The sequence below is a fragment of the Triticum dicoccoides genome, chromosome 1B (assembly GCF_002162155.2).
Source record: "Triticum dicoccoides isolate Atlit2015 ecotype Zavitan chromosome 1B, WEW_v2.0, whole genome shotgun sequence".
NCBI classification, from domain to species: domain Eukaryota; kingdom Viridiplantae; phylum Streptophyta; class Magnoliopsida; order Poales; family Poaceae; genus Triticum; species Triticum dicoccoides.
The window spans coordinates 511,530,828-511,551,141 of NC_041381.1; positions in this window are offsets into that span (position 1 = coordinate 511,530,828).

Sequence of the window (20,314 nt, forward strand, 5' to 3'; positions counted from 1 at the left end):
TTCAAGTTGTTAAACATAAAGTTAAAGTGCACCATGATGATCTACACGAATTTCTAATCAAGTTACATATAAAGTTCATTTATTTCGGAGCTACGGCCTAGAAGATATGAGCAACACAAGTCAAACATGGCAATGATGCAAAATTCATACAAACATCAAGCACATATGCTCAAAACATGGATGCAACAAGATAATATAAAACTACATGCAATTCTAAGCAAGATTCATATAGAGCATGCTCAAAACGGAGCAACGGTTCAACACATACACTCAAAACAAGTTATAACAACAATCTACCCAAAATAGCAACTAGGCACTTCGCAATCATCAAAACAATATGCTACAGGAAACATAAGGGCACAAACTTGACATGCACTCAAAGTACAGATAACATGCTTCAAATATCATTAAGGTTTAGGTTCATAGCCATCAGGATTAATCCAAGATGATCAATGCAAAATGCAACTTGATAACACAGATTATAACTTAGGGGAAAACAGGGCATATGCATGAGCAGAGTTAATATGATGACATGTAGAAGGCATGAAACAAAGATGCTACGGCAAGTATACATAGCAAACGAGGGCATGGAATCGAAGTACACATAACAAAGAGCAAATATCATCAAGGCATCATATGCATATAGCTCATGGATTAGTGGGAACCAACATGACAAGATTGAATGTTGAAACAGTTTCAGCAAGTGTAAAACAGCAACATTACCATAGCATGTTTGCAAGCTTGGAACATAGATCATATGAAGTACAAAATTAACAACCATGGCATTTTGACAAAGTACTCATAGCATACTTCAATTCATGTAACTAGAGCATCTCCAGAAGAGGTATACATTAACTAATATCAAGCTCACAACATGGCATCATGAAGTTAACAGAAAACTGGAACATCATTTAGGCATGTTCATGACAATGAAAACATATGCTACATGACATATATGAGGTAGAAAAAGGCCTGGCATGATAGAGCATAACATGGAAATCAAAACATGTCTACTAAGCATCTCCAGAATGTGCATGGATTTGATGGTAGCATTAAGCAAACATAGCAACATGATATAACAGATTCAGACTTGATAGAACATTAACAGCAAGTAGCCCACTTCACAAGCTTTATTCACTCACCATAAGGCATATCAAAATAAATAGATGTCACCACAGTAAAGATGGCATGATTATGATCCTAAAATATGTTGACATGATTCTCAAAAGAAAATCACACAAAAAGATATAAAAATGACAAATAGGCAAGTTATAACAATTTTCAGCAGTTTATATCACTTAGCAGTTTTGCAACGAAGATTAAGGCATTAAGATGAACAGTAACATGAAAGCAAACTAAATCATCATGTAGAACATCAAGAGATGAATATTTTGATATATCATACATGTAAAATGGAGCAACAAGCATGAAGTTATGGCCATGCAAACATGCACACATGCTGATGGATTTTCAGGGACAGAGAAAAAAACTCGTAGAAAATCGGGACGGAGAGGAGCGGGACGGAGCGATCCGAGACGGGGGTGCTGTTTGGATTAGGGGACGGGTGGATCTCATCCACCCACCCGGATCCGGCCCTGAGCGGACTCTGGCGAGGCACTCCGGCGAGGCGGCGCGGCGGCGGGGTCGGCGGAGTGGCGCGGTGCGGTGGGCGAGGCGGCGGTGCAGCGGGCAGCGTGCGGCGGCGGGCGGGCGGCGACTCGGCAAATGAGCAGGGCGACGGAGGCGCGCGAGCACGGGGGTGGCGCCGGATGGGCTCGGCGAGCCTGATCCGGGCCCCGCGGGCCGTGGCGGCGGGGAGCGGGGGGGCGGCGCGCCCGGGACAGGTGGCGCCATCTGGTTGGTGGATTGCGGCAGAGCGGACAAGTCAGGCGATGGGGTGGACATGTCCAGCGGCGGAGGGGGTTTGATCTAGGGCTTCACCCGAAAAATGGAGAGGGATGCACTTATTTATAGATAGAGGGAGCTAGGAGAGGGTTATTGTGTTGGGGAACGTAGCATAAATTCAAAATTTTCCTACGTGTCACCAAGATCTATCTATGGAGAGACCAGCAACGAGTAGAAAGAGAGTGCATCTACATACCCTTGTAGATCGCTAAGCGGAAGCGTTCAAGTGAACGGGGTTGATGGAGTCGTACTCGTCGTGATTCAGATCACCGATGATCAAGTGCCGAACGGACGGCACCTCCGCGTTCAACACACGTACAGCCCGGTGACGTCTCCCACGCCTTGATCCAGCAAGGAGAGAGGGAGAGGTTGAGGAAGACTCCATCCAACAGCAGCACAACGGCATGGTGGTGGTGGAGGAGCGTGGCAATCCCGCAGGGCTTCGCCAAGCACCATGGGAGAAGAGGAGGAGGGAGAGGGGCAGGGCTGCACCAACGAGAGATCAAATCGCGTGTTATGGGCAGCCCCTAGGCCTCATATATATAGGGGAAGGGGAGGGCTGCGCCCCCTTTAGGGTTTCCCACCCCAAGGGGCGGCGGCCAGCCTCCAGATGGCATCTGGTGCGGCGGCCAAGAGGGGGGGGAGGAGTCCATCCTCCCCAAGGCACCTCGGAGGTGCCTTCCCCCTTGAGGACTCTTCCCTCTAGGGTTCCCTAGGCGCATGGGCCTCTTGGGGCTGGTGCCCTTGGCCCATGCAGGCCAAGGCGCACCCCCTACAGCCCATGTGGCCCCCCGGGGCAGGTGGCCCCACCCGGTGGGCCCCCGGGACCCTTCCGGTGGTCCCGGTACAATACCGATGACCCCGAAACTTGTCCCGATGCCCGAAACAGGACTTCCTATATATAAATCTTTACCTCCGGACCATTCCGGAACTCCTCGTGACGTCCGGGATCTCATCCGGGACTCCGAACAACATTCGGTAACCACATACAAGCTTCCTTTATAACCCTAGCGTCATCGAACCTTAAGTGTGTAGACCCTACGGGTTCGGGAGACATGCAGACATGACCGAGACGTTCTCCGGTCAATAACCAACAGCGGGATCTGGATACCCATGTTGGCTCCCACATGTTCCACGATGATCTCATCGGATGAACCATGATGTCAAGGACTTAATCAATCCCGTATTCAATTCCCTTTGTCTATCGGTATGTTACTTGCCCGAGATTCGATCGTCGGTATCCAATACCTTGTTCAATCTCGTTACCGGCAAGTCACTTTACTCGTTCCGTAACACATCATCCCGTGATCAACTCCTTGGTCACATTGCGCATATGATGATGTCCTACCGAGTGGGCCCAGAGATACCTCTCCGTTTACACGGAGTGACAAATCCCAGTCTCGATCCGCATAAAACAATAGATACTTTCGGAGATACCTGTAGTGCACCTTTATAGTCACCCAGTTACGTTGTGACGTTTAATACACCCAAAGCACTCCTACGGTATCCAGGAGTTACACGATCTCATGGTCAAAGGAAGAGATACTTGACATTGGCAAAGCTCTAGCAAACGAACTACACGATCTTTGTGCTATGCTTAGGATTGGGTCTTGTCCATCACATCATTCTCCTAATGATGTGATCCCGTTATCAACGACATCCAATGTCCATAGCCAGGGAACCATGACTATCTGTTGATCACAACGAGCTAGTCAACTAGAGGCTCACTAGGGACATATTGTGGTCTATGTATTCACACGTGTATTACGATTTCCGGACAATACAGTTATAGCATGAATAAAAGACAATTATCATGAACAAGGAAATATAATAATAATACTTTTATTATTGCCTCTAGGGCATATTTCCAACAGTCTCCCACTTGCACTAGAGTCAATAATCTAGTTCACATCGCCATGTGATTAACACTCATAGGTCACATCACCATGTGACTAATACCCAAGAGTTTACTAGAGTCAGTAGTCTAGTTCACATCACTATGTGATTAACACTCAATGAGTTTTATGTTTGATCATGTTGCTTGTGAGAGAGGTTTTAGTCAATGGGTCTGAACCTTTCAGATCCGTGTGTGCTTTACAAATCTCTATGTCATCTCCTAGATGCAGCTACCACGCTCTATTTGGAGCTATTCCAAACAACTGTTCTACTTGGAGCTATCCTAAATAATTGCTCCATTATACGTATCCGGTATCTCTACTCAGAGCTATCCGGATAGGTGTTAAGCTTGCATCGACGTAACCCTTTACGACGAACTCTTTTACCACCTCCATAATCGAGAAAATTCCTTAGTCCACTAGTCACTAAGGATAACTTTGACCGCTGTCCTATGATCCATTCATGGATCACTCTTGTACCCCTTGACTGACTCATGGCAAGGCACACTTTCGGTGCGGTACACAGCATAGCATACTGTGGAGCCTACGTCTAAAGCATAGGGGACGACCTTCGTCCTTTCTCTCTTTTCTGCCGTGGTCGAGCTTTAAGTCTTAACTTCGTACCTTACAACTCAGGCAAGAACTCCTTCTTTGACTGGTCCATCTTGAACACCTTCAAGATCATGTCAAGGTATGTGATCATTTGAAAGTATTATTAAGCATTTTGATCTATCCTTATAGATCTTGATGCTCAATGTTCAAGTAGCTTAATCCAGGTTTTCTATTGAAAAACACCTTTCAAATAACCCTATATGCTTTCTAGAAATTCTACATCATCTCTGATCATCAATATGTCAACAACATATACTCATCAGAAATTCTATAGTGCTCCCACTCACTTCTTTGGAAATACAAGTTTCTCATAAACTTTGTACAAACCCAAAATCTTTGATCATCATCAAAGCATACATTCCAACTCCGAGATGCTCACTCCAGTCCTTAGAAGGATTGCTGGAGCTTTGCATACTTATTAGCATCTTTCGGGATTGACAAAACCTTCCGGTTGTATCACATACAACCTTTCCTCAAGAAAATCGTCGAGGAAACAATGTTTTGACATCCTATCTGCAAGATTTCATAAATAATGCAGTAATCGCTCATATAATTCCAACAGACTCTTAGCATCGCTACGAGTGAGAAAATCTCATCGTAGTCAACTCCTTGAACTTGTCGGAAAACATCTTAACGACAAGTCGAGCTTTCATAATGGTGACATTTATCATCATTGTCCGTCTTCCTTTTGAAATCCATCTGTACTCATACATGGATCCTCTCTTGGATTTTATGGCCTCAAGCCATTTATCGGAATCCGGGCCCACCATCGCTTCTCCATAGCTCGTAGGTTCATTGTTGTCCAGCAACATGACTTCCAAGACAGGATTACGTACCACTCTGAAGTAGTACGCATCCTTGTCATCCTACGAGGTTTGGGAGTGACTTGATCCGAAGTTTCATGATCAATATCATAAGCTTCCACTTCAATTGGTGTAGGTGCCACAGGAACAACTCCCTGTGCCCTGTCACACACTAGTTGAAGAGACAGTTCAATAACCTCATCAAGTCTCCACCATCCTCCCACTCAATTCTTTCGAGAGAAACTTTTCCTCGAGAAAGGACCCGATTCTAGAAACAATCCATATTGCTTTCGGATCTGAATTAGGAGGTATACCCAACTGTTTTGGGTTTCCTATGAAGATGCATTTTATCCGCTTTGGGTTCGAGCTTATCAACCTGAAACTTTTTCATATAAGCGTCGCAGCCCCAAACTTTTAAGAAACGACAACTTAGGTTTCTCTAAACCATAATTCATACGGTGTCATCTTATCGGAATTACGTGGTGCCCTATTTAAAGTGAATGTGGTTATCTCTAATGCCTAACCCATGAACGATAGTGGTAATTCGATAAGGGACATCATGGTACGCACCATATCCAATAGGGTGCAACTATGATGTTCGGACACACCATCACATTATGGTGTTCCAGGCGGTATTAATTGCGAAACAATTTCCACAATGTCTTAGTTGTGTGCCAAAACTCGTAACTCAGATATTCATCTCTATGATCATATCATAGACATTTTATCCTCTTGTCACGATGATCTTCAACTTTACTCTGAAATTACTTGAACCATTCAATAATTCAGACTTGTGTTTCATCAAGTAAATATATTCAACATCTACTCGAATCATCTGTGAAGTAAGAACATAATGATATTCACTGCATGCCTCAGCACTCATTGGACTACACACATCAAAATGTGTTACTTCCAACAAGTTGCTATCTTGTTCCATCTTACGGAAACCGAGGCTTTTCAGTCATCTTGCCTATGTGGTATGATTTGCATATCTCAAGTGATTCAAAATGTGGTGAGTTCAAACGGTCCATTTGCATGGAGTTTCTTCATGCATATATACCAATAGACATGGTTCGCATGTCTCAAACTTTTCAAAAATGAGTGAGTCCAAAGATCCATCAACATGGAGCTTCTTCATGCATTTTATACCGATATGACTTACGTGGCAGTGCCACAAATAGGTGGTACTATCATTACTATCTTTTGGCATGAACATGTGTATCACTACGATCAAAATTCAATAAACCATTCCTTTAGGTGCAAGAGCACTTATTCAGGTTTTAATACTAATCTTGATGGTAGAGGGAGCGTGCGATGTTAGATCACATCAAACTTGGAAACACTTCCAACACGTATCGTCAGCTCACCTTTAGCTAGTCTCCGTTTTATTCCGTAGCTTTTATTTCGAGTTACTAACACTTAGCAACCGAACCGGTATCTAATACCCTGGTGCTACTAGGAGTACTAGTAAAGTACACATTAACATAATGTATATCCAATATACTTCTATCGACCTTGCCAGCCTTCTCATCTACCAAGTATCTAGGGTAATCTTGCTCCAGTGGTTGTTCCCCTTATTACAGAAGCACTTAGTCTCGGGTTTGGGTTCAACCTCGGGTTTCTTCATTGGTGCAGCAGCTGATTTGCCGTTTCATGAAGTATCCCTTCTTTCCCTTGCCCTTCTTGAAACTAGTGGTTTCATCAACCATCAACAATTGATGCTCCTTCTTGATTTCTACTTTCGCGGTGTCAAACAACGCGAATATATCAAGGATCATCATATCTATCCCTGATATGTTATAGTTCATCACGAAGCTCTAGCAGCTTGGTGGTAATGACTTCGGAGAAACTATCACTATTTCATCTGGAAGATCAACTCCCACTTGATTCAAGTGATTGTTGTACTCAGACAATCTGAGCACAAGCTCAACAATTGAGCTTCTCTCCTTAGTTTGCAGGCTAAGAAAATCGTTGGAGGTCTTATACCTCTTGACATGGGCACGAGCCTGAAATCCCAATTTCAGCCCTCGAAACATCTCATATGTTCCGCGATGTTTCGAAAACGTCTTTTGGTGCCTCTTCTTAAACCATTTAACTGAACTATCACGTAGTTATCAAAACGTGTATGTTCGATGTTCGAAACATCCACAAACGACGTTTGGGGTTCAGCACACTGAGCAGTGCATTAAGGACATAAGCGTTCTAGTGTCCGCATAATCGCTACTGTCAACTTTCAACTATATTTTCTCTAGGAACATAACTAAAACAGTAGAACTATAGCGTGAACTACGACATAATTTGCAAAAGGTCTTTTGACTATGTTCAGGATAATTAAGTTCATCTTATGAACTCCCACTTAGATAGACATCCCTCTGGTCATCTAAGTGATCACATGATCCGAGTCAACTAGGCCGTGTCCGATCATCACGTGAGACGGACTAGTCACCATCGGTGAACATCTTCATGTTGATCGTATCTACTATACGACTCATGCTCGACCTTTCGGTCTCCGTGTTCCGAGGCCATGTCTGCACATGCTAGGCTCGTCAAGTTAACCCTAAGTGTTTTCGCTGTGTAAAACTGTCTTACACCCGTTGTATGTGAACGTAAGAATCCATCACACCCGATCATCACGTGGTGCTTAGAAGCGACGAACTGTAGCAACGGTGCACAGTTAGGGGAGAACACTTCTTGAAATTTTGTAAGGGATCATCTTATTTACTACCGTCGTTCTAAGCAAACAAGATGCATAAACATGATAAACATCACATGCAATCAAATAGTTGTGACATGATATGGCCAATATCATATAGCTCCATTGATCTCCATCTTCGGGGCTCCATGATCATCTTCGTCACCGGCATGACACCATGATCTCCATCATCATGATCTCCATCATCGTGTCTTCATGAAGTTGTCACGCCAACGACTACTTCTACTTCTATGGCTAACGCGTTTAGAAATAAAGTAAAGTAAGTTACATGGCGTTCTTCAATGACACGCAGGTCATACAAAAAATAAAGACAACTCCTATGTCTCCTGCCGGTTGTCATACTCATCGACATGCAAGTCGTGATTCCTATTACAAGAACATGATCAATCTCATACATCACATATCATTCATCACATTCTTCTTGGCCATATCACATCACATAGCATACCCTGCAAAAACAAGTTAGACGTCCTCTAATCGTTGTTTGCATGTTTTACGTGGCTGCTATGGGTTTCTAGCAAGAGCGTTTCTTACCTACGCAATACCACAACGTGATATGCCAATTGCTATTTACCCTTCATAAGGACCCTTTTCATCGAATCCGTTCCGACTAAAATGGGAGAGACTGGCACCCGCTAGCCACCTTATGCACCAAGTGCATGTCAATCGGTGGAACCTGTCTCACGTAAGAGTACGTGTAAGGTCGGTCCGGGCCGCTTCATCCCACAATACCGTCGAAATAAGATTGGACTAGTAACGGTAAGCATATTGAACAACATCAACGCCCACAACTACTTTGTGTTCTATTCGTGCAAAGAATCTACGCAATAGACCTAGCTCATGATGCAACTGTTGGGGAACGTAGCATAAATTCAAAATTTTCCTACGTGTCACCAAGATCTATCTATGGAGAGACCAGCAACGAGTAGAAAGAGAGTGCATCTACATACCCTTGTAGATCGCTAAGCGGAAGCGTTCAAGTGAACGGGGTTGATGGAGTCGTACTCGTCGTGATTCAGATCACCGATGATCAAGTGCCGAACGGACGGCACCTCCGCGTTCAACACACGTACAGCCCGGTGACGTCTCCCACGCCTTGATCCAGCAAGGAGAGAGGGAGAGGTTGAGGAAGACTCCATCCAACAGCAGCACAACGGCGTGGTGGTGGTGGAGGAGCGTGGCAATCCCGCAGGGCTTCGCCAAGCACCATGGGAGAAGAGGAGGAGGGAGAGGGGCATGGCTGCACCAACGAGAGATCAAATCGCGTGTTATGGGCAGCCCCTAGGCCTCATATATATAGGGGAAGGGGAGGGCTGCGCCCCCTTTAGGGTTTCCCACCCCAAGGGGCGGCGGCCAGCCTCCAGATGGCATCTGGTGCGGCGGCCAAGAGGGGGGGGAGGAGTCCATCCTCCCCAAGGCACCTCGGAGGTGCCTTCCCCCTTGAGGACTCTTCCCTCTAGGGTTCCCTAGGCGCATGGGCCTCTTGGGGCTGGTGCCCTTGGCCCATGCAGGCCAAGGCGCACCCCCTACAGCCCATGTGGCCCCCCGGGGCAGGTGGCCCCACCCGGTGGGCCCCCGGGACCCTTCCGGTGGTCCCGGTACAATACCGATGACCCCGAAACTTGTCCCGATGCCCGAAACAGGACTTCCTATATATAAATCTTTACCTCCGGACCATTACGGAACTCCTCGTGACGTCCGGGATCTCATCCGGGACTCCGAACAACATTCAGTAACCACATACAAGCTTCCTTTATAACCCTAGCGTCATCGAACCTTAAGTGTGTAGACCCTACGGGTTCGGGAGACATGCAGACATGACCGAGACGTTCTCCGGTCAATAACCAACAGCGGGATCTGGATACCCATGTTGGCTCCCACATGTTCCACGATGATCTCATCGGATGAACCACGATGTCAAGGACTTAATCAATCCCGTATTCAATTCCCTTTGTCTATCGGTATGTTACTTGCCCGAGATTCGATCGTCGGTATCCAATACCTTGTTCAATCTCGTTACCGGCAAGTCACTTTACTCGTTCCGTAACACATCATCCCGTGATCAACTCCTTGGTCACATTGCGCATATGATGATATCCTACCGAGTGGGCCCAGAGATACCTCTCCGTTTACACGGAGTGACAAATCCCAGTCTCGATCCGCATAAAACAATAGATACTTTCGGAGATACCTGTAGTGCACCTTTATAGTCACCCAGTTACGTTGTGACGTTTGATACACCCAAAGCACTCCTACGGTATCCAGGAGTTACACGATCTCATGGTCAAAGGAAGAGATACTTGACATTGGCAAAGCTCTAGCAAACGAACTACACGATCTTTGTGCTATGCTTAGGATTGGGTCTTGTCCATCACATCATTCTCCTAATGATGTGATCCCGTTATCAACGACATCCAATGTCCATAGCCAGGAAACCATGACTATCTGTTGATCACAACGAGCTAGTCAACTAGAGGCTCACTAGGGACATATTGTGGTCTATGTATTCACACGTGTATTATGATTTTCGGACAATACAGTTATAGCATGAATAAAAGACAATTATCATGAACAAGGAAATATAATAATAATACTTTTATTATTGCCTCTAGGGCATATTTCCAACATATTGAGGAGCGGTTTTCGCCCACACGATCGTGATCTAAAGACAAAGAGCATGGAGGTGGATTAGATGGGCTAGGTGGGTTGTGTGGAGGGGTGTTGCGCTACAAAGAGAAGGAGGGATTCGGTTAACGCAGTTAACCGTTGGGGCATCAAACGACCTCCAAATGGAACGAAATTTGACAGGCGGTCTATCAGTGATGTACCAAGACCGCTCAAAAACTCTAGGCCCATTCCGAGAATGTTTCTCTCCCACTCACGAAACAAGGTCTGGGAGGTGCGGCGGGCGCGGGCGAGTATATCTGTGCTCAGAACGGACAAAGGAGAGAACCGGAGGAACCCAAACGGATGCAAGTTTTGAAAAACATGTAGATGCAATGCACATGATGACATGGCAAAGTGCAACACGCAAGTGAATAACATGGCAATGACGACGAATAACTGGGAGACACCTGGCGCATCGGTTTCGGGGCGTTACAACTCTCCTCCACTAACAGAAGATTTCGTCCCGAGATCCAAGGAACAACACGGAAGAAAAGAGGATCGTGTGAAGTAGGAATGCAAGAGAGAAGAAGAACAAAGACGAGAGCACTCGGGTAGAAAATAGGAATGACGAATATGATGAGAATCAAAGGCTTAATGAAAGCACAAGTGCTCCCTGGGTGATTTTGGTAATTCATGACAACATATCTCTTGTTAGGACTAATACTTCTACCTAGTGCATTTAAGATAAGTTCAACATTGGAGTGGCATGGACATGGACAAGAGGATGTGGAACCCCTTCAAGATGCTAAGAACAAATATTGGCAAAAGCTCAAGACCCTACATTTTCTATTTTAGTGATCCAAGATCACATTGAGTCCATAGGAAAGCCAATACTATTAAAAGGGGATGAGGTGTTGCTTAATGGCTTACTTGCTCAAAGTGCTTAGTGATATGCTCCAAAACCCTCAGCCACTTTCTCACATCCACATATGTCCTAAACCTAAATGTCAAACTCGGCCCCGCCGATTTGATCTATCCGCCGCCACCGAGTTTCATTTGACATAGCCACTGCCACAAACCTTAGTTACTTCGGTCTCACCGGTAGGGATCTCGGTCTCACCGAGATGGGATTGCAAACTCTTTGTTTCCTTTTTGTAACATTTCGGTCTCACCGAAATGAGCAAATCGGTCCCACTGAGTCTGCATTGCAAACTCCATGTTTCCTTTCCGTAACACTTAGGTCCCACCGAGTCTACATTGCAAACTCCCTGTTTCCTTTCCGTAACACTTCGGTCCCACCAAAGTGAGCGAATCGGTCCCGCCGAGTTTGCCTGACCAACCCTCTGTGTACGTATTACTGAAATCGGTTCCACCGAGTTTATGCGATCGGTCACACCGAGATTACGTTATGCCCTAACCCTAGCACATCGGTCCCACCGAGATGACTATATCGGTCCCACCGAAAACTCTAACGTTCGTATTTTGACCTAAATCGGTCTGACCGAGTTTGCTGATTCGGTCCCACCGAGTTTGGGAATCTGTGTGTAACTGCTAGATTTTGTGTGGAGGCTATATATACCCCTCCACCCACTCTTCATTCGTGGAGAGAGCCATCAGAACAAACCTACACTTCCACTACTTATTTTGTGAGAGAAAACCACCTACTCATGTGTTGAGACCAAGATATTCCAATCCTACCATATGAATCTTGATCTCTAGCCTTTCTCAAGTTGCTTTCCACTCAAATCATCTTTCCACCATAGCCAAATCTGTGAGAGAGAGGTGAGTGTTGGGGAGACTATCATTTGAAGCACAAGGGCAAGGAGTTCATCAAAAACACACCATCTATTACCTTTTGGAGAGAGTGGTGTCTCCTAGATTGGTTAGGTGTCGCTTGGGAGCCTTCGTCAAGATTGTGGAGTTGAACCAAGAAGTTTGTACGGGCAAGGAGATCCCCTACTTTGTGAAGATCTACCCTAGTGAGGCAAGTCCTTCATGGGTGATGGCCATGATGGGATATACAAGGTTGCTTCTTCATGGACCCTTCGTGGGTGGAGCCCTTCGTGGACTCGCGCAACCGTTACCCTCCGTGGGTTGAAGTCTCCTTCAACGTGGATGTACGATAGCACCACCTATCGGAACCACGCCAAAAATCTTCGTGTATCCAATTGTGTTTGCACACTCCAATCCCATCCCTTTACTTTTTTGCAAGTTACATGCTTTACTTTCCGCTGCTCATATACTCTTTGCATTTTTGCTTGAATTGTGTTGTGTATGCTTGAAATTGTGTTAATCTACCACCTCAACTTGAAAAACATAAAAACTGCCAACTTTGTTTGTTGAGGGTCTAATCACCCCCTCCTATAGACACCTCTTCTCAATCCTTTCAATCGGTATCAGAGCATTGGTCTCCATTGCTTTGGTTTAATCACCATTGGAGGAAGATGGATGAGTCTATGTTGGGGAGTCTTAGATGCAGAGTGCCTATGCTTGATGGAGAGTTCTTTAGTGGTGGAAAAATGAGATGCTTGAAATTTTTCATGAATATCACTTGAACAAGTACATTACTACTCCTTGTGAACCCGTTGTTGATCCCTTGCATCCTACCCATGATGAGTCTCTTGACATGATTCACAATCTTAGAACTATCAATCTTATCATTAGAGGATTGCCTAGAAATTTGATTGGTCACTTGCCTACTCTTGATTGTGCTTATACTATATGGAGATTTCTTGAGGAACGATTTCCTGACTATTCCTTGAAAAACTTAGATGAGATTCTTCACAAGTCTATTGCTTTGAATAAGATGAATCCAAATGATCCTAAGTTTGGAGATTGTTTATTTGAGGTTACCAATCTCATGCGTGCCAAAGGAGATGTTGGAATCATTAGCAATATTATTTCCGAAGCTATTAGAATTCATAGAGATGAACATTGTCAAAATCATATATCTAATGAATCACTCTCTCTAGGAAATAATCATTTGCAAGATGATGTTGAACATGGATACTATGATGAGGATGATGATAATGACTTTGATCTTGAAGAGTCTATGAGACACTTTTGTCTTATGGCTAATCTTCGCGGATACATGGCTGGAGGAAAGGAATGGGTCCTTGATAGTGGATGTACCGATCACATGACCAGAGATAAAGATATGTTTCGTGAGCTTGCTAAAAATGACAGCCCTCGAAAGTATGTCACTTTCGGTGATAACTCAAAGGGTAAGGTGGTTGGCCTTGGTAAAGTGGCCATCTCACATGACATCTCCATACAAAATGTTATGCTCATTGAATCTCTTGGCTATAATCTACTTTCTGTATCTAGACTAGCTGACTTTGGTTTCAATGTCCTATTTACTAAAGTAGATTGCCAAGTGTTTCAAAGAAATAATCATAAAATGGTCTTTACCGGCATACGTAGAGGTGATCTATACATTGTTTATTTCACTAAAAAGGCTCAACCTAGAACTTGCTAAATTGCTAAATCTTCCAAAGGCTGGTTGTGGCATAGACGATGGGCATGCGAAACCTTGACAAGCTTATTAAAGGTGATCATATCCCTTGGTGTTAAATATGTCATATTTGATAAGGATAGACTTTGCAGCTCTTGTCAGGCAGGAAAGCAGGTTGGAGGAAGCCACCCCATGAAGAACATCATGACCACGAGAAGACTGCTCGAGCTACTTCACATGGATCTCTTTGGTCCCAACGCTTACAAAAGTCTCGGTGGTAACTCGTTTGGACTAGTCATCGTTGATGATTTTTCAAGATTTACGTGGGTGTTCTTTCTCGATGATAAATCGCAGTTTCAAAAGATCTTCAAAAACTTTGCTAGGAAGGCCCAATACCAATTTGAAGTGAAGATCAAGAAGGTTCGCAGCGACAACGGAACGGAGTTCAAGAATGCCAATGTGGACACCTTTCTTGACGAAGAAGGGATCTCATGAGTTCTCAGCTACGTACACACCTCAACAAAATGGAGTTGTTGAGAGGAAGAATTGGACGCTCATCGAAATGGCGAGAATGATGCTTGATGAGTACAAGACGTCAAAACACTTTTGGGCAGAAGCGGTTGAGACAGCTTGTCATGCAACGAATCATCTATATCTTCACAAGCTACTCGACAAGACGGCATACGAGCTTCTCACCGGTAACAAACCCCAAGTTGGATACTTTCGGGTATTCGGCTCAAAGTGTTACATTCTTTACAAGCATCCTCGTTCAAAATTTGCTCCTAAGTCTCATGAAGGTTTCTTACTCAGTTATGGCTCAAACTCTCACACTTACCGTGTCTACAACAATTTCACCCGAAAGGTTGAAGAGACGGTAGATGTGAAGTTTGATGAATCTAACGGCTCGCAAGTAGAGCAATTGCCAATTGATGTAGGTGACTGTCGGTGTCAAAACCGGTGGATCTCGGGTAGGGGGTCCCGAAATGTGCGTCTAAGGCTAATGGTAACAGGAGGCGGGGGACACGATGATTACCCAGGTTCGGGCCCTCTCGATGGAGGTAATACCCTACTTCCTGCTTGATTGATCTTGATGATATGAGTATTACAAGAGTTGATCTACCACGAGATCATAGAGGCTAACCCTAGAAGCCAGCCTATGATTATGATTGTTCTTATCTATCGACTAGCCTGGCCCTAGTTTATATAATGTACTAGATGCCTAGGATAACAAGAGTCCTAGACGAATACGCCGGTGGGGGAGGAGTCCTTTCTTGATCACCAAGTCTTGTGGAATCTTCCTTGTATGCGGCAGCTGTCCGAACTGGCCCATGAGTATACGACCATGGGGGTCCTCGGCCCAATCTAACTGATCGGGAGACAACATGGTGAGTACCCCCTAGTCCAGGACACCGTGAGTAGCCCCTTGAATCGGTCTTCAAGTTGGGGACGCTCCTTGATTCTTCCGAACTGTTCTTCATCTTCGGTCATCGGTCTTGAAAAGTGGTTCAACAAATCTTCTCATCTTCGTTCTTGAGGATCGCCGAAGTGCATCCGAAGAGTTTACACGTCGGGTATCTGAGGAGCCCCTTTAAGTTTCTGGCCTCTATAAACGCCTTGTTATTTTTATGCCACACCTCGGGTTTGAAGTTGTTCCTGGGCGGTAGTGTCCTCTTGCGTCTAAGCTCCAATGCCGGACTGCATTCGAGGTATCTTTTGCAGTCGAGCACCAACGCCGGACCGCTTCCGAGCTCCAACGCTGGAATGTATCCGAGCCCCATCGCCGGACTGTATCTAATGAGTATTGTTACAGCTAAGCTCCAATGTCGAACTGTATCTGAGCTCCAGCGTCGGATTATATCCAAGCTCCAACGCCGGACTATGTCCAAGCTCCAACGCCGGACTATATTCGAGGTGTCATAGATCACCTAGGTTCAAAAAAGTTAAAGGGTTTTAGCCGAGCTTAATGCCAAAAATGCTCTCTATGGAGCTAGCCACTGGCGCCCGAGCTTTATGTCGGACTGCGTCTGAGGTGGTGTACCACCCCAACCGCGGGCTGATTTTTGACCGGTGCATTTTATTCTCTGCCGAGATATATAGCCAGTATATGTATATCCAGTAGCCCTCAAGGTGTGTGTCAGCCTAAAACCCAAGATGCACCTGAAGGAAAACATGAAACCGCTGTTCCTAGTAGCCCCTGAGACTCAGGTCGATGCGCGAAATCGGCCTGAGGATCAATTCCTAGCTCGGCAGCACACGTAGGAATAGAAACATAGTGTAATATATTAGAGATAATAGTGATCGGCGAACGGGCCCTTGAGAGAGGGTCTTGAGGAGTTGCCGCAATATATTAGCTTGATGCCAGATAGGTCCAGATGGTACCTATTGTTGTCCGAAGACGCGTTTGCCCGTAGTTCGGTCAAGCCGAATACTAAGCACTTCGAATTTTCTGCATTGAACAGGCAACGCAGTAGCCCCCGAGACACTAGTCAGGTGGCAACACCAGATCAAGGGATCGATGTGCCCCTTTAATATTTATAAATAATGGACGCCAAGCCCAGTAGCCCCTGAGCCTTAATGTGGGCATGGGTGGCCAAATTAAGGATCGATATCCAGAGTAAAATCATAGATTATGTGTAATGATTCTGTGTATCCAAGTACTCAATATCATTAATGCTCGAATCCGTATTGTACAAAACTTTGTTGACCGACCATCGGTTTCAACCTCTTTGGCCAGTAGCTGAGGAGTGTTTTTCTAATTTATAAAGTCGTTATAACGGCAAACATTTATGGAAAACAAGGCAATCCGGCCATACGGTTTTATAAACAAAGGTACGGGGAGAGATATGTTATATTACTTAATGTAAGAAACATCTTCTAAGGAAAATAGTACCGCTATCGGTTCCTTTCTTTGGGTCATCATGCTTATCATGATCATGAAACCTCATCTCCGATCAATGTGGGAGGAAAATATTGAGGATTTAGTTTGGGGAAAGTTCCCGAACTCCATGGTATTGATGAACCAAAATTTTCACTTCCGTTGTGGCCGACCAATGTGATCCTTTAAGATTGCTAGCTTTCGGCTTCACCCAGTTTGAGGTACTAACTCGGATGACCCAGTAGTAACAATCACAGAGGTGCTCCCTTTACCGCCTAGCCGAACAATCGGGAATGTAGGGGTAAGCATAGGAGCCAGGCAACCCAGCTTTGGCAAAAATCCTAAGCCAAATTGATGCATATTTATGGCTTTGTAATGATGATTACGGAAGGCGGACCTTGTATATTAAATGCAAATGCCGACAATATGTTTTTTTACTCTGTTGCGACCATTTATCAGTTGAAAGTGGCCCATCGTCGGCTTCTACCCCTTTGTAGATACTATGCATGGTGTTTCCATAACAACAAGACAACCCTTAGCTGACGTCTCGGTGCCCGAAGGCGGTTGTGTTAGCGGAAACAAGGCAATCAGATATGCAGGCTTTATAACTTTCACTTAGTCATAGGAGCTTTAAACTGGGGAAGCTAGCTACGAGCCCCCGGTTAGTGTTCCGCGATAGCCGAGGTCAAGTTGTAAACACTTTTGGCCAATGTTATGAATGGCCTATCATTTAACATAGTCATCGGATTGCTGACCAGTTTATGCTTATTGTGACAGTCAGTTTTCGGCTTTCTCCACTGAGGTGCTTAACCATGCGAGCCGGAATCACAATCGCAGTGGTTCTCCCTTTGCACACCTAGCCGAACAGAGCGGAACGTAGGAGACAAGCACAGGAGCCGGGCAACCCAACTATTGACCGAAGACACAATTTGAAACCGATGCATATATAGCAATATCCGAGAATGTTTTTGCTGAACCTCTAAAGGTGTCTGGCGTTGCACTTCGAGACTTATGTTGGAAACACACAAATAGTTTAAAAGTGCCATAAGCTTGAAAAACAACTCATATAAATTTTAAGAGACCCAAGTGACTTGGGTAAAAAGAATTTTATGTATAATGATAGTATGTACCGAAGTACTTATATCATATCTTTGTTCACCCGAACTTTAAATGCGTCTTAACCGACCGTCGGCTTCTCTCTCTTCGGTCAAGGACCGAAAAGTGTTATGTACTCCATCTGTCAAGAATATCGACGGTGTTTCCGATAACCAAGCAATCAGGCCATAAGGCTGTAACAGACAAAGCGCGCTCAGGGAACTTATGCTATATTACTGATGAAGTGTAAGAAGCATCTCCGAAGAAAATAGTACCTCCACCGTGTTGGAGATATGCCCTAGAGGCAATCATGTATGATGATATTTCCTATGTGTTTATGAATAAAGATAGTCCTTGGACATTATCAATGATGTGTATCAGCAAGTACGTGACTTGTTTGTGGGACTATGCATTGTATCATGATTGTCCTAAAAGGTCCCTAGTCGAAAGGGCTGTGTGGACGAGCAGCCGATTAGACTAGCATATGACACGGTCGATGGCTTGGTCTCACCATACATGGAGCATTGGATGCTAACCGGATAATATGGACTTGGAAAGGTCTGGTCGGATTCGACATAGTCGGATCCGAGTCGAGATAAGGTCCAAGTCGGACAGTCCCAACTATGAGACGCAGCGATATGTCATCTGTGAGTCTCTAGTACAACATACATTATATGTCCTAAGACCTGAGCTGGCGCATGTACTCGGGATGGTGACAGACTTGCTTTGGGCCGACCAAACTCTACTCCGTGACTGTGTAGTTACAAAGGTAGGTTTTGGGTATGTCCAGTCCCATGCCGCGAGACATGGTCGAGCAAGATGGGATTTGCCCCTCCGATCAGGAGAGATATACTCTGGGGCCCTCGTGTGATCCGACTAGGATAAGCATGGCCATGCGACAAGGATTATGAGATAATCCGGGTAGTGGTCGGGATCACTGGAATGAGAAAGAGGTCGGGCTAGCACAAGGATGACAGTCTCGCCTTGAGCCCGACAACATATATCGTGAGGCAAAGGGAACAGAAGTGTGACACGTTGTACAGGTTCGCCTAACCAGCTTCATAGTCTGCTTAGTGGTCGGCATGCCTTGCTAGAGGCCGCTACCAACCGTGCAGGTCGGAGGTGATCCGAACTGTGACCAAGCTGACTTGAACCTAAGGGGTCACGCGCTTAAGGGAAGGAACCTACGAGGTCGGATCCGAAGACACTGGTCGGATGTGATCCGAGCTGTATTCAGATTATGGCCGAGTAGACTTGTGGGCTTTAGGGTCCATGCGAGGCCCAAGTGTTGAGCCCGCGACGGACGCCTATATAAGGTGGAGGTGCGGCCCACTTATGTGGTTGATCACTTCGATGCTGTGACTAGGGTTTGCATGTGTTGCGAATAGACACCTCCACTCGCCGCCGACTGTGTGATCAGACCTAGCAGTCCGCCGCACGGTGTTCCTCCTGCACACGTGGATACCGTTAGAGGCGGTGCACTTGCGCCGCTCCGGCGAACTTGTACGTGGGATCGGACGACCGGCTGTTCGAGGGAGATCGGACGAGGAGGAGACGTTCCACGCGGACGCGCTGCCCCAACTCTTCTTCCGCTGCACGGCACTGCACGTCTAGTGGTAACAAACTGTGATCCATCTCCCGTAGCATGTTCTTGGTTGTTCTATGCATAGGAAATTTTAATTTGCAGTCGACGCACCCTACCGTAGATCCCAACAGTGGTATCAGAGCCTCTGCTATAGGATTTGGATTCAGATCGTATGCATATTAGATATGTGGAGGCGGCAGATGAGATCTGTTGTCGTTGATAAGATCGGCTATGTGCACGGTTGATGTGATCAACTACACATGGGGATCATTAAGGCTATGTTTTATGTCAATCGGGATTGATGAGGTCGTGACACGATCTACCCCTACCGGTCGGTCATCCGCCATCGGGGTTAACAGTGAAACGTAAATCCGAATCGGATTCGCGATGATCAATATGATCGGTCAGATCAGAAAATTCGGCGTGAACGGAGTTCAGATGCAATCTGTGATTTCCGAAAACGTCGGGCACTGCCTGCATCCGCGAGGGGTGCTGCCCCTTCGAACCCCGCCCGCTAACCTGCTAGCGGGACCGCCGTGTGCGTAGCGCCGTGTATTTTGTACCCGACACACAAACCAGTAGAATGCGATTCTATGCATAACTTTGTTTTGCAGGTTTGATGTGAATAGTATGGCTCATGTGTATGTGATGCATGTGTGTAATTTATACATGGCCTGCGTGTAATGTTTGTCAGCTGGCAGGAGCCAAAGTGTTGTCATTATATTGTATAACGACCTGCGTGTCGACTTGTGACTCTATGTAAATTCATT